The sequence below is a fragment of the Dasypus novemcinctus genome, chromosome X (genome assembly GCF_030445035.2).
Source record: "Dasypus novemcinctus isolate mDasNov1 chromosome X, mDasNov1.1.hap2, whole genome shotgun sequence".
Taxonomy (NCBI): Eukaryota; Metazoa; Chordata; class Mammalia; order Cingulata; family Dasypodidae; genus Dasypus; species Dasypus novemcinctus.
The window spans coordinates 25,451,186-25,465,651 of NC_080704.1; the positions used below are offsets into that span (position 1 = coordinate 25,451,186).

The window sequence follows — 14,466 nt, forward strand, 5'->3', positions numbered from 1 at the left end:
TATTCAGTCATCTAGAACATCTGTTATTCCATCACCCAGATATCTGCATCTTAACCCCACCCCAGCCCTCATTTCTGTTTCCTCTATTTGGCCCCTCACTGAGTCTTGGTCATCTGTACCAGAGTGATTAAGCCTTCTCCCCTCATTACTCTATGATCTGTTCTTCCTAAGGACAAAAGTATTGCATACATTAGACATGTTTTAGGCCTTATAATGGCTGGACTCTTCTGCAGTATTAATACCATTTTTCATCCTCTCCTTTAAATACTTGAGTCTCTTCATCTCTGAGATGATTCCTTTTATGTTTCAACTAGAGGCTCTTCTTCTTATCTGCTCTTTTTTCTTTTTTACACTTTTTAAATTAAAGTTAATAGATCACAAAGAATGTTACATTAAAAAAACATTTTAAAAAATGAGGTTCCCATATACCCCATTCCCCCACCTCATCATTTTTTGTAAATTGTATTTTTTTGAAGATATATACATCACAAAAAAAGCTACATTAAAGAATATAAAAGGTTCCCATATACTCCCCACTCATCAGTTCTTAAGTGTTGTTGTTTCCCAAGCATATATCCTTACTCCACAATTCTTCCCTCACAATATGCCTTCCCTGGATGCTTTAATCTCCTCGCACAGCTTTCACTATTTCTGCATATGGGGGGCTTCCTCCTCTCATACTCTACATTTGTTCTTTCTCTTGAATTCCATCCTCCTGCTGGATGGTAGCCTCTATTTGAATATCCCTTACACTTCAAGTTCAAGACGTTCAAAGCCAAAGTCACCATCTTTTCCCTAAACCTCTTTCTTCTGCTGTTTTTACTTTGGCATTTGGTGGACATCCAAGATAGTGCCCTCAGAGATAGGTCCTAATCCCTCTTACCCCATCATATTGTTTAATCACCATACCCTGCTTGTTCTGCCTCCTAAAATTGTATTTGATTCTTTCCTCCAACTCTGCCATTTCCTATCACTATTGCTCCCATGTGGGTTTTCTTTTTAAAGACGTATTTTATTTATTTCTCTCCCCTTCCTCCCCATTGTCTGCTCTCTGTGTCCATTTGCTGTGGGTTCTTCTGTGTCTGCTTGCATTCTTGTCATATGGCACCGGGAAACTGTGTCGCTTTTTTTGTTGCATCATTTTGCTGCATCAGCTCTCCAAGTGCCACTCCTGGGTGGGCTGTATTTTTTTGCGTGGGGTGGCTCTCCTTTCCAGGTGCGCTCCTTGCATGTGGGGCACCCCTACGTGGGGGATACCCCTGAGTGGCGGTGCACTCCTTGCGTATGGCCGCACTCACATGCGCCAGCTCCACATGGGTCAGGAGGCCCTGGGTATGGAACCCTGGACCCTCCATATGGTAGGTGGACACTCTATCAGTTAAGTCACAACAACTTCCCCCATGTAGGTCTTCATCTTCATGTTCTTTGACCGTTGCAATAGTCCCCAAATTGGCCTTCCTGCCTTCAATCTTATTCCCTTCAAATCTTCCTTCCCACTTTAACCAGACAGCCTGGCTATAAGTACACCTGTGATAAGCATCCCTCAGCTCCTTCCCATGGCCCATAGGATAAAGGACAAATTCCTTAATAAGACCAGCAAGGTTCTCCACTCCTCTAGCCTACTAACCTCTCTATTTTCATCCCTTGCCTCCTACCTTGTTACATTACTCGCAACTAACTTATAAAAATGTTGTTGCTAGATTAATCTTCCTAGAGCATATTTCACTCTTTACATTAACATGGTCAAAAGCATTCTCTGTCTCCTTACTGCCTGCCAAATGGAGACTGACCTCTCAGCCTTGGTATCCAAGGTCCTCCATGTCAATTTCAGAATTTCACCACCTTAGGGTGGTAAGTTTAATAAACGATTCCAAATAAAAGATATGTGGGGTCTGCCCTGATTAGCTGACTCATTACTCTGGACTTGGGAATTGAGGGCAGGGAGGAGGCTATGGATAGGGATTGCGTGGTCCTGGCTGTGAGAAGGAAGAGGAAAGTTGCAGGGCTAGAGAACTTGTTGGGATTGTCATTGCTAATATTTCACACATATATCTCATGTTACTTTATGACACATTTTTACATTGAGCAAACCAAGGTTGGAAAGTTTAAATAACTCCCCTAGAGTTATGAAGCTTGTAAGCATAAGAGGCAATGCCAGGACTCCTTCAATCTAGAGGCTCATTTATTTGCAATGCACAAAGCTACCTTCTGTTTTTTTCTACATTGGCTATTTCCTCTATCACAATCCTACTCGTATCTCTAGGTCTAGTTAAAATATATTGTTGGCCAGATTTAAGGCCAATTTTGATCAGACCTGGAGATATGGACCTCTTCTGCACTGTCCGAGAGAATGTTCGGCAAAAAAAGAAATGCTCTATATCAGTGCTGTCTGGTATGGTAGTCACTAGCTACACATGGCTTCTGAGTACTTGAAATGTGGCTAGCTGAGAAGGAAGAACTGAATTTTTAATTCAGTTGTGGCTAGCAGATATGTAGCTCTAAATCTCTGCTACTCTAAAGTGGCCCAGGGGGAAGCAGACTTGGCCCAATGGATAGGGCGTCCGTCTACCACATGGGAGGTCTGTGGTTCAAACCCCGGTCCTCCTTGATCCATGTGGAGCTGGCCCATGCGCAGTGCTGATGCGTGCAAGGAGTGCCGTGCCACGCAGGGGTGTCCCCGCGTAGGGGAACCCCACGCGCAAGGAGTGCACCCTGTAAGGAGAGCTGCCCAGCGCGAAACAAAGTGCAGCCTGCCCAGGAATGGCACCACACACATGGAGAGCTGACACAACAAGATGATGCAACAGAAAGAAACACAGATTCCTGGTGCCGCTGATAAGGATAGAAGTGGTCATAGAGGACACACAGCGAATAGACATAGAGAGCAGACAACTGGGGGAGGGAGAAGGGGAGAGAAATAAATAAAAAATAAAATCTAAAAAAAAAAATAAGTGGCCCAGGGAAGTGAATGTGACTCGACCAATTGGGCATCTGCCTACCACACAGGAGGTCCCTGTTCGGATCCTGGTGCCTCCTAAAAGAAGATGAACAGTCACCGCCTCCTACCACAATGAGCTAGATGATGCCTCCCATCACCATGAGCTAAATACTGTCCCCACCGCAACAAGCAGATGCCACAAGCCGGCAGATGCCACAGCCCATGGAGAGCGAATGTGCCTCAGGCCATTGGGCACTTGCCTCCCATGTGGGAGGTCCCACGTTCAGTTCCCAGTGCCTCCTGGAGAAGGTGAGCAAACAATGAGCAGACGGATGAGAGAACCATCTGGGGGAGTGGGTGGGGAATAAATAAAGAAAAATAAAATAAATTAAATAAATTTTTTAAAAAAGGGGCCTAGGAGCATCGGCATCAACTGGGAAACTATTAGAAATGCCAAATCTCAGGCCCTGCCCCAGATCTGCTAAATCAGAATTAGTAGCAAGCTCCCCAAAGTGATTCATCAGAACATTAAAGTATCAGACCCTCTGCTCTAGGACATTGGTTTGCAGACATTCTGACTTTTTCCTGTATTCTGTATCAAGTTTTATAATACAGGCATCTGGAAAGAAGTAAACTTATCTTATTATGCAGATTGCTGTTAACTACTTGTTGAACTGAATAAAACATGTTTACTTAAAGAACCTATTAGCTATGTAGACAATCAGTGGGCACTTCTAAGGGAATACTTTTGAACAAACAGAATATACATTTTTTAAATTATTACAGAGGTATTCTCTTAAGACCTGGCCCTAGGTTATCCAATGAATAAATGTGCCAGGACTCTTCCAGAGCAGGGGATATGGTAGTGAACAAGACACAATCTTTTCTTTTATGGAGCTTAAAGATGAGAGCAAGTGTCACTGTCTGAATAGTCTGTATTATGAAAAAGCAAAAGTAATAAACTTATACTATTCTACAACAGTTGATTTAAAAATACATTCATTTTTATTACTAAGTTTACTCTAAGTAAGAAAAGACAAGCATTTGAACTAATAAGAAAACCCTATCTCCACTCCAGTGGTTCTCCACTAGGGGTAGTTTTGGGCCCCAAGGGAATTTACCATCTGGAGATATTTTTGGTTCTACCCCTGGGGGTAAGTGCTACTGCCATTTAGTGTGTAGAGGCCAGAGTGCTGCTAAACAACCTACAATGCACAGGACAGAACCCCACAACGAATAATCACCTGACCCAAATGGCAAGAGTGGCCAGGCTCAGAAACCCCACTCCACTCCTTCTGAGTGGCCTCAGGGTTCAACAGTCCAAAAAGAAAGAAGTCTCCATTCTTGATGGAAGAAACTTGAAGGAAATCGACCAGTATGGAGTGGAAACTAAATCTACCTCCCAGGTTCCTTCCTTGGATTTACAATGGAAAGTTCCAGTCTAAGAAAAATCATTAATATCTAACCACCAGTCACATATGGTTCCAGAGAGAATGCTCAAGAGAAGGCATCTTGTCCTGGGGGAATTGGACAGTGGGTGCACTACTTCCTTCTTTGAGCCCTGCACTTAAATAGATCATTTGCTGTTCTCTTTTGAGCCCTACACATAAATTGCCTGCTTAATTATGAATAGGAAAAACTGAGATAAACTCTTTGCCTTACCTTTTGATTCATTTTAGCCCAGAAGTTCTTGAACCAAGGTTGTGTGTCAGAATTCCCCAGAAGACTTCCTTGAGAACTTCTACTTCAGTGACATCAATCAAAAGGTGGATTAACTTTTGATGGAACGTGGGAGAGTGTGGGCTATGGTGTGGACCACAGGCTATGGGGTGCAGCGATGCCCAGAGATATACTCACCAGATGCAATGGATGTGTCATGATGATGGGGGAGAGTGTTACTGGGTGGGGGGAGTGGTGGGGTGGGGGCGGTGGGGGTGAATGGGGACCTCATATTTTTTGAATGTAATATTTTTAAAAAAATGAATAAATTGAGTAGAATTTGGGGAAAAAAAAGGTGGACTAAGAAATTCCAAAAATTTCCATGTGGGTAACCAAGGGTCCTTCCAACCACTATTCTACCCATGCACTGGAGAAATATGGGTCCTTTCAGCCACCTTACAGACCATAGCATGGGAAACAAGGGACTTCCTGCCTCTGAGCCAGGGGTACCTTCAAGTTACCAGTCATCTGGTCTGCTGGTGTACCAGGGATCCTTTGGGTCACTGACCTGCACACATCCTGAAGGATCAAGATGCCTTCAGGGTGACCCATTGCACTGGTTCTCTGGAGGACCTTAGCGTCTGTTCATGCCCTAGGGTTCAAGGGTCTCTCTGGCCACCTGCCTACACGTTGATCACCAACCCCCCAGCACTCTGGAAACCTGAGATGTCTTCTGGTAATCAGCATGCCACCCGCAGGATTTCCAGGGACCATTTCCACCATCAGTTTGCCCATGTGCTGGGGAAATGTGGCCCCTTTTAATCACCATTGTATCCTTGTTTTGGTGTCCTAGGATAACTTCCAAGTACAAGCCTGTCTGCACGCTAGGGCTCTGGGCTCGGGTCCTTCCAGGTGCCGGTCTTCCTGCTTGCTGGGAAACTGAGAGGACCTTCAGCCACATTCCCGTGCATGCATTGATGCCCAGAAGGCCCAGCTAGCTCTTGCCTGCATGCTGGGAGCCATAGTTCCTTTTGCCACTTTAGATCCCTTGTGCAGATATACTGGGGCACCTTCTGGACACCAGCTGCCCGTGCCGTAGGGTTCCGGTGGTCTTTCTGGGCACCAATCTTTCCGTTTTCTCTGGAGCCAAAGGCACTTGAGCCATCTTCCTTTCTGCAGCCTGGTGCCTAGGGGTCTCTTCTGGTAACCAGCTTGCCATCCCTGGGAGTTCTGAGAACCCTTTCGGCTGCCGATTTGCCAACATGTGGGGGCACCGTGGCCCATGTTGATCTTTCTCATGGTTAACAGGGAATTTCCAGGCACTAGCCTGTCTATGTGCTAGGGTTCTGGGGATCCTTTGGGCCACCAGCCTTCCCTCTTAAAGGGGTGCAGAGAGCACTTTCAGCCATGTTCACACCCACGTGCTGGTTCTGCTGGGTCCCTTCTGGTCACTAGCTTGTCTACCCACTGGATTGTTGGGGATCCTTTTAGGCCACTATCCTGAGTGTGGAGATCCATGGCTCCTTTTGGTCACTGTCATTGCCTCATTCTGGCACCCTGGGAGGACCTTCCAGGCACCAGCATTCCCACTGGTTAAGGAACTGAGAGCACTTTGGGGTGGTTGCTTCCAGTGCCAATGCCCAAAGACCCCATCTAGTTACCAGCCTGCCTGCCCACTGAGGTTCCAGGGATCTTTTGGGCCACAAGCCTGCCCATTTGGGGCCACAATCATTTCCTCACCCTGGTGAGGTAACAGCCTTCTCATGTACTGGAGAACTGAGGGCTCTTCAGGTCACTGGTATTTCCACATGCTAAGGAAACATGGCCGCTTTTGGCCACTATGGAATTCTTTGAGCTGGTACTTTGGGGCACCTTCTGGTCACCAGACTGCCCATGCCCTAGGGCTCTCAGGATTCTTCCAGTCACCAGCCTTTCCACTTGATGAACCAAAAGCACTTTCCAGCCACTTTCCCTCCCTTGAGCTGGCGCCCTGTGTTCCCTCCTGGCAAACAGCCTGCGACCCATGGAGTTCCAGGGACCCTTTTGGCCACAAGTTTGCCCACTTACTGGGGAACACATTTTATCCACACGCGGGGACTCTGGAGGACCTTCTAGGCATCAGTCTGCCTGCATGCTAATTCCCAGGGGCTCATTCTGGCCCTCCACTTACTGCGGAACTGAGAGCACTTTCAGTCCCCTTTCCTCTTGCGGGTTAGTGCCTTTCTGTTAACCAGCCTTCCTGTCTGCTGAGTCCTGGGGATCCTTTGGGCCAGCAGCCTGCCCGTGTGCTGGAGAATGAGGCTCTTTGTGGCAGCATAGCCCCCTTGCACTGGTGCCCTGGGACACCTTCCAGTTGCTAGGTTGCCCAGTCTCTAGGTTCCAAAGTTCCTTCTGACCACCAGCCTATCCAAGTGCTGGGGAACTAAAAGTACTTTGGACTACCTTCTGTCCCCACCCTAGGGGCATCTCCAGTACCTACTTGCTAACCTGACGGTGAACGGAGGTTTCACCACAGGCTTACCCCCTTGCTGGGTATTGACACCCTTCTGGCCACCGAGCTCTACACATACTGGGAATCGTGCTGGTGCCCTAGGGGCCTCTTCTGGGTAGAAGCCTGCCTGTGCGCTATGGTTCTGGGGGTACTTTCAGCCACCAGCCCTTCTGTTTGTTAGTGATAGCTGGAAAATGTGCTTATTGAAATTTCTCCACTTAAGCAGCTTTGAAAATTCTAATTAAACTTGTTTTCTATGAATCTAATTTTAGAAGTTTAGAATTTAGAAGTTTACGCTTTGCACTGAGGTCCCCGAAGTATGTTAACCAGACCTCAGGTTTGGAATAAGATAACATCTCAAAGCAAAACCAGACAGAATGGGTGTAAACCTGTAACTTTTCCCAGAGACAAAAAGTTTGATATCCTCAAGCGGTTGGCTGAGAAAGGAGCCATGAAGGCCTTGCACCTGCACAACTATATCTAAACTGTGGTTTATTAGCTGCTGAAATCAAGGACAAGTTGGATGTGCTTGAGACAACACAGGACTGAGAAATTTCATATACCTTCCTCACACATTACTTGTTTTTGTTTTTTGTTTTTCACTTGTGTTTCTTCTTTTCTTTTTTTTTCCCTCTATAAAAACCCTGTCTCCCATTGTCATTTTGAACTGATTTTGGAATTATTCCCCCAGTTCCTTGCTTTTGCACTCATAATAAATTACCTTCTCGTAAAAGACACATTTGTCCTTTGTAGGTGGGATCAGATGGGTCTTGCCTATTGGAAATAGCCATCCTTACAGTCACACTAGGGGTTGGGAGCTCTTTCATCCATGTTCCCACCCACATACTGGTGCCCCAGGATTCCTTCTGGTCACCAGCCTGTCACCCACTGGTTTTCTGGGTATCCTCTTGTGGCTAGAGTTTAGCCACTAGCCTGTCTGCACGCTGAGGAACCGTGGCTCCTTTTGGCCACTGCCATTACCATGCATTGGTGCACTGGGAGGGTCTTACAGGCACCAGCCATCCTGCATCCTGGAGAACCTTGGTCTATTTTGACTACCACTGATTCTTCTTGCAGATGCCTGGGGAATCTTCCAGATGCTAGCCTGCCCACACACTAGGGTTCCGGTTGTCCTTCTGTATACCTGTCTTCCTGCAAGTTATGAAACAAAGAGTACTTTTGGCCACTTTCTGTCCCATAAACCAGGGGGTGGGGGTGGTTTCCAGCCACTGGCCTGCCCACACTATGGGGAACCAGGTCTTCTGGCCACCAGCCTGCTGGCATGTCAGGGAACTGAGGGTCTTACAGCCACTGGTCTCTCCACAGGCTGGGGTAGCATGGCCCCTGTTGGCCACCATGGATCTCCAGGCTTAGTGCTCTGGGAGACATTCTGGGCACCTTCCAGGCTGCCTCTGGAAGAACTGAGGATCCTTATAGTCTTCAATCTGTCCACATCCTGGGGAATCTAGTCCTTTTTAGCCACTGTTGATGCCTGGTGCCAGTGCCCTGTGTGACTTTCCAGGCACTACACTACCAGTAGCCTTGGACTCCAGGGGTTCTTCCATCACCAGAGTTCTCATGTGCCAAGGAACTGAGGTACTCTTGCCACCTTCTGTCCTGCAGACTGGGATATGGAGGGCTCTTCTAACCACCAGCCAGCTCATGTGTTGGGGAATCTAGGGCCCTTGTGACTGCTGCCCTAGCTACGTGCCAGGGAACTGGCGGCCCTTCCTCCTATGTGCTTGCCATGAGCTGGGGCCTGGGGCCTTTCTAGCTGCTGAACTGCCCGGGTACCTGGGAAATGATTGGGGGCGGGGGGCTTCCAGCCACAGACCTTCGTGCACTGGGGAACCAAGGACCTTCCCAACCACTGGTTTCTCCCTGTGCTATGGGATCCTGGCCAATTTTGACCACCTTGGTCCCTCATGCTGAGGCCCTGGGGACTTGCTAGACACCAGCCTGCCCACTCTAGGTTTCTGGTGGTCCTTTTGGCTGCCACACTGCCCATGTGCAGTGGAAACATGGCTCCTTTCAAGTGCTGCCCTGCTTGCACGGTGGGGTTCTGGAGGCCGTGGGATCACAAGCCTGCCTGTGTGTTGGGAGTGCCTGACAAGGTTGATCAACTTTGTGCTCAATATACCTCTAGGCTTGTTTCATTATCATAGCTAGGTCCTAAATTTTATGTGAACTGTCTGCACTGTAACTTGTTGGCTCAATCTCAGTTCCAGATGCCTGCCCCTAACCACGTGACTAAATACAAACGAACGGTTCCTGCCTTGATTTTCCTCTTATTGCAATATTTCGCACAGTTCATGAAATTTCAAGACCACTCCCCCCCCCAATAGTTTTTACCACTCCTTATCCTCATTGGCTTAGGCTTTGAATGTCTCTTTATTGTAATAGTCCCCCTCCCCCAGTTGCAATAATCCCCCTTAATAAAATCTTCCCTCATTTGTGTCTGTTTTTGCCTTCTTCCCTTGACAATAATATTGCAGGGACTCGGATGGAGTGTGGACCACCCCTTGCATTCAGCTGTCTTCCCCCAGGTCATCATACCAGCCTTTTGGACACTTTGTGTCCTTCCCAGTTGGGGAAATCTGGATCCATGGTGCTCACACTTGCTAATCCTATGCTCAGGATATTTGTTGTTACATTGTATCTGGATAAAAAGTTACTTTGATTCTACTGAATGGGGCTCTTTCTGGTCCTTCTCTGAGTGAGAATGTTCCTAGATGGAAGCTGTATTAGTCAGGGTTCTCTAGGGAAATGGAACTGACAGGAAATAAATAGCATGAGATTTTAAGAATTCTCACAGGGCAGGCTACAAACCAAGGGCTCCAATGAAGGTCTTTGATGAGTTCCTGGGAAATGTTGGCTGTCCAAAGTGGAGCTGGGCATTCTCTCTCTGAAGGCTGAAATCACTTCTTCTTTTAAGGCCTTCAACTGATTGGATAAGATGTAAATCAATGCTGATGGCAATCTCCTCTGTTGATTGTTGATGTAATCAATCATCTATGCAATCAACTCTCTGATGATTAAAGTCCATGAAGTGTCCTTGTATTACAGTGCCCAGTGCTTGCTTGACCAAACAACTGGGCACCATTACCTGACCAAGTTGACGCATTAGCCAAATCATCACAGAAACCTTGGCTCTTTTTAAGTGAGGATTTAATCCCTGTCTCTTTCTGTTGAGTGGAACCCTTCCTGGCTCCTTTCTGTTTTGAACAGGTATCTTCTTCACTCTTCTGTGAGGAATCTTGTTTATTTCAATACTAGTTTAATTCCATGAGAAATTCTTACTCCACTGGGTGCCCTCCCTCCTAGTTCCCACTGACTATATGTTTTGCCACTGTGCACTAAATCTGGACAATGTCTACAAAAATGGCAGAGTTTCACAAAGGATAATTTGGAACTTAAATGGCCTCTTTGTAAAACTTGGGGTCTCCCTCAAACTAGTTCATCTAAGACCTCTCCCTTGTCTTAAATTCCTTTCCTCCTTTTTACCACCTTTGACATTCCCTTTGACTCCTTTCAATCCTTTGATCCATCCCCTTTAACTCCCCTACCTCCTCTATCTCTCTGTGCTCCCCCACCAGGCCTTCTCACTCTTGTCCTTCAACTCCCTGTGGGCACTCGAGCTTTAGGCCCTCTCACCTCACCCCTGCCCCTGGTGAGGACCCTCAAGGCACTCAGAGTCTCTGAGAGCAATCACACAAGGTTGAAAAATGGAAGCAGGCTGGATGTTTTACCCATTCAGATGGAATTTGGAGATACCCAGATGACCACTTGGTCTCCCCTTGGTCCCTCACCAGAAATTTAGCCCATAGCCTCCATGAGATCACACATCATGGAAAAGGAAATCTTAAAGGTCTCTTCCACAAATGTTGGCAGGGATGCATCAGCCTTCATATTAAGCAGGTGTGGTGGCTAGTCCTACGTGTCAACTTTGCTAGGCAATAGTACAAAATCATTTAATCAAATAATTTAGGTGTCGCAAAGGTATGTTGTAGATGCAGTTTAATCTACAATTAAGTCAACTTTAAGTAAAGGAGTTTACCCTGGGAAATGTGGATCAGCCTCATCTAATCAATTGAAGGCCTTAAAGGGCAAAAAAACAAACAACAACAACAAAAAAACAGGTTTCCTGGAGAAGACTTTCTGCCTCAAGACTGCAACATAAAATCCTGCTTGAGTTTCCAGCTTGCTAGCACCCTATGGAATTTGGACCCAAGACAACAACTCCTGTTCTGACTTTCCAGCCTGCTGGCCTGCCCTACAGATTTCAGACTTGCCAGCCACCACAAACAGATGAGCCAAATTCCTGAAAATAAATCTCTTTACACACATACACACACACATATACATACACATTCACACACCTCCTATTGGTTCTGTTTCTCTGGAGAATCCTTACTGACTCAGATTTTGGTACTGAGAGCGGTGCTAGAGGATCAGAATCTTCTGGATGAGTTTTCTGAATTTGTTCTGGGGTTTCTGGAATTGGTTCTCTAATCTTGGATTTAAGGTTATAATGACTCATTTCCAGTAGTAAAGAGGGTACTGAGATGTACATGGTATGATGTGGCAATAAAGATATGTAAAACATCACTGCCCAAAAACTCACAGCCAAGAAAGAAATGAAAGAAGAGGGATCAGATGCTCCCAGAGAGGATGAGACCAAGGGATCCTCCTGGATCCCACCAGTAACAATCCTGCTGAGACCAACTACCAATCCATCGAAGCTACCCACTAGAAACCAGGCCAGAAAGTCCCTTATTTGGCTGTGACTGGGACATTTGAAAAGATCAAGATTTCTGCTTGGCTCAAGATGGTGGAGGCACTGAGCAACCTGTTGTGCTCAGTGGTGTCCCTGTCACCTCCAGATCTCCTCTCCATCCTCTACCTCAGCTTTCAACCACCTCAGGCTGCACCAACAGGGCCTGAAGCTTGGCGATGGTGATGGTGTCCTTTTCAAGGCAGAAGCCCAGGTCATAAGTTGGCAGCTGAAGTCTTTCCAGGCTGAGGCAGCTGAGAAGGGTGATGTGGAGCTGGTGGCTGAGAATAGCCACAGCACTCAGAGAATCTTGTTGCCCCCATCCCCTCTTGAAGCCTCTGGAGTGAGTCTTCACCAAATTCTGCAACATCACCCAGCTCACTGGTAGCCTCCCCAAGCAGTAAGAAGGACATCATCAGAGGCCTCTTTGTCGCCTGCCACCACTTGGAAGCTCGGGGCATCACCAGATCCCTGAGTAGATGGCTACACCTCAGACCAGCCACTCTTGCCCAGGCTGTGAGCCTCAAGCCCTCAGTCTAAGAATTTGCCTACACCCCCTGCTAGGGTGGATGCCAGGAAGGGCATAATAGCAAAGGCCAGAAAAACATGACTGGAGGAGCAAGGCATGAACTGGAGGCAGAAATTCTGTCAAGTGTCCAAAGTGGGCCCGACTGTCCCAGAGTTGTTGAAGCATAGCCTGGAACATCTCCTGAATCACTGCAGAATGAGCCCAGGGGCCCCCCTGAACCCACCTGGGGCATCAATAAGGGACTGAAATGCTTGGAGGAGGCAGCTTTTACCTGTGAGTACAAACACAATGGACAGAGAACACAGATCCGTGTTCTGGAAAGATGGGGAGGTGAAGATCTTCAACAGAAATCAGGAAGACAGTACCAGAAAGTACCCTGATATCATCAGCCACATCTACAAGATAAAGCTCCCATCAGTCAACTCTTTCATCCTGGACACCAAAGCTGTGGCTTGGGACTGAGAAAAGAAGCAGGACCTGCCTTTCTAAGTACTCACCACCACAAAAGCAAGGAGGTGGATGCATCAGAGATTCTGAGGGTGTGTTTTTCACCTTATACCTCATCCACTTCAAGGGGGAAACTTCTTTCTCAAGGTTGGCAGGTGCTCCAGGAGAACTTCGTAGAGATGGAGGGTGAGTTCATCTTTGCCACCTCCCCAGACACCGAGGACATGAACCACATTGCTGGGTTCCTGGAGCAGTCAGTGAAGGACTCCTGCAAGGGGCTGATGGTGAAAACCCTCAATGGCAATACGACCAAGAGGTTCCACAACCAGCTCAAACTGTAAAGAACTGTCAATAGAGTGGGTGACACCCTGTACCTCATGATGACTGGTGCCTATCTGGGCTGGGGAATTCAGGCCAGCTGTACCAGTGTTTCCTTCTGGCCTCCTACAATGAGAAGAGTGAGGAGCTATAGGCCAGATGCAAGCTTGGAACTGACTTCAGTGATGAGGAGCTGGTGAGACATCACCAAAGCCTCCAAGCCCTGGTGCTGCTCAGCCCATGCTCCTATGTGCAGGCAGCCTGTGTTGTTAATTAAAGAAGATTTAAGTAAATGGATAGATAGTTTACAGTCATGGATTGGAAGACTTACTATTATTAAGATGGCTATACTCCCCAAGTATATCTACAAATTCAAGGCAATCCCTATCAAAAGTCCAACTATGTTCTTTGCAGAAATGGACAAGCTGATCCTTAAATTATTATGGAAATGCAACTGTTTTTGTTTCCTAGGCTGCTGAAAGCAGATACCATGAAATGGGTTGAATTAAACAATGGGAATTTATTAGCTTACAGTTTGAGGCTGAGAAAATGTCAAATAAAGACATCATCAAATTGACTTTCTTCCCAAAGACAGGCTATTGGCGATCCTTGTTTCTCTGTTATGTGGCAAGGCACACGGCAATGTCTGCTGATCTCTCCCTTCTCTCTTGGGTTTCGTTGGTTTCAGCTTCTTGCTTCCATGGCTTTCTCTTGCTCTCCCTGTATTCATTATGTTTATATAAAAACTTCAGGAATAGGATTAAGTCCCATCCTGAAGGAGGTGGGTCATACCTTAACTGAGGTAGCCTCATCAAAAGATCCTACTTACAATGGGTTTAAACTCACAGGAATAAATTATATTTAAGAACATGTTTTTCTGGTGTATGCACAGCTTCAAACCACCACAATTCACCTTCAGGACCCCAAAAAGACATGTGCATCGAAGGACACCATCTAGAAATTGAAAAGACAAACCACAGACTGAGAGAAAATAATTGCAAATCATATACCTGAAAAGGATCTACTACCCAGAGTTTATAAAGAACTCTTAGAACTCAGCAATAAGAAGACAAATAACCAAAATAAACAATGGGCAAATGATTTGTTTAGACATTTTACAAAGAAGACATGCAGATGGCCAATAAGCACATGAAATGATGCTCAATACCATCAGTCACTAGGGAAATGCAAATCAAAACCACAATAAGATATCACTTCATACCAGCTAGGATGGCTATTTACAAAACAGAGAGAAAAAATAATAAGTACTAGCAAAGAAATGAAGAAATTGCAATCCTCACACATTACTG

At 46.4% G+C, this 14,466-nt stretch overlaps 1 pseudogene; it reads left to right on the plus strand.

Moving 5' to 3' along the window:
* The window catches only part of LOC101418229 (DNA ligase 1 pseudogene), an 87,343-nt pseudogene extending 73,910 nt beyond the window's left edge, over positions 1-13,433 (plus strand).
* Positions 13,434-14,466: the final 1,033 nt, after the last annotated feature.